The sequence below is a fragment of the Rana temporaria genome, chromosome 11, assembly GCF_905171775.1.
Source record: "Rana temporaria chromosome 11, aRanTem1.1, whole genome shotgun sequence".
Lineage (NCBI taxonomy): Eukaryota > Metazoa > Chordata > Amphibia > Anura > Ranidae > Rana > Rana temporaria.
Genome location: NC_053499.1, coordinates 122,564,182 through 122,565,736, shown reverse-complemented (window position 1 = coordinate 122,565,736; position 1,555 = coordinate 122,564,182). Strand labels below are relative to the sequence as shown.

The window sequence follows — 1,555 nt, the reverse complement described above, 5'->3', positions numbered from 1 at the left end:
ATCGTGGCCATGGTGCCATACGAGTAAGTGCCCCTCAAACACTTGTGCAATGTATGGCACCCCTGGACTGTCACTCCAGGGGCACTCTCTCCACAGGCTTTCCAACGGACCCTGACCCCCGGCCTGGACCAGCAGCACCCTTCCCAGCCAGGAAGTAAGGAGTTCTGAGAGATTGGGGAGAGCCCACCTCAGCAGGCTACTCCCACAACTCCCATCCCTCCCTCCTAATCACGTTCGGGAAATGACAGAAAGAGGAGCAAGAGTTCTCTCCCGAACAACTGACTGGGGCAGGCACCACCAAGTCCAGGCTAAAGGCCAGGGGCCCAGCCCCTCAGCTTCGACCTCATGTTTCTCCGTCCAAATCAGAAGGCTTCCACATCCACGCCAGCAGGTTTAGAATCTGCCAACCGCCATCCCTTTCCACCTACGGTTAGCATAGCACCATCTACTGGCAACTGATAAGAACAGATACTACACTTGATCTTAGCCAAAAGGCCGAGAAGCGACTTTGGCTGATGCAGAAGATAAACGTGTATCCAGCCCTCCCTCTAATCCTCTTCTATAAAGATGTACATTACAGGCAAACCCTGAGTTACATACAACCGACTTACAGTGAGAGAAAAAAGTATTTGATACCCTGTTGATTTTGTAAGTTTGCCCACTGACAAACAAATGATCAGTCTATAACTTTCATGGTAGGTTTATTTTAACACTGGGAGACTGAACAACAACAAAAAATCCAGAAAAACGCATTTCAAAAAAGTTCTACATTGATTTGCATTTTAAATAGTGAAATAAGTATTTGATCTCTATCAATCGGAAAGATTTCTGGCTCCCAGGTGTCTTCTGTACAGGTAATGAGCTGAGATTAGGAGCACTCTCTTAAAGTGAGTGCTCCTAATCTCAGCTTGTTACCGGTATAAAAGACACCTGTCCACAGACGCAATCAATCAGATTCCAATCTCTCCACCATGGCCAAGACCAAAGAGCTGTCCAAGGATGTCAAGAACATGATTGTAGACCTACACAAGGCTGGAATGGGATACAAGACCAACGCCAAGCAGTTTGGTGAGAGGGTGACAAAAGTTGGTGTGATTATTCGCAAATGGAAGAAACAAAATAACTGTCAATCTCCCTCGGTCTGGGGATCCATGCAAGATCTCACCTCGTGGAGTTTCAAAAATCATATGAACGGTGAGGAATCAGCCCATAGCCCATAAGAATCTTGTCAATGATCTCAAAGCAGTTGGGATCATAGTCACCAAGAAAACAATTGGTAACACACTATGCCATGAAGGATCGAAATCCTGCAGCGCTGCAAGATCCCCCTGCTCAAGAAAGCACAAGTAGGCCAATCTGAAGTTTGCTAATGAACATCTGAATGATTCAAAGGAGAATTGGGTGAAAGTGCTGTGGTCAGATGAGACCAAAATCAAGCTCTTTGGAATAAACTCAACTCGTCGTGTTTGTAGGAGGAGGAGGAATGCTGCCTATGACCCCAAGAACATCATCCACACCATCAAATATGGAGGTGGAAACATTAAGCTTTGCGGGG

General features: G+C 46.4%; 1 pseudogene; it reads right to left on the bottom strand.

Annotated features, from left to right (window-relative positions):
• Window positions 1-386: 386 nt before the first annotated feature.
• Window positions 387-507, bottom strand: LOC120918026 (annotated as a pseudogene).
• Between the last annotated feature and the right edge of the window lie 1,048 nt (window positions 508-1,555).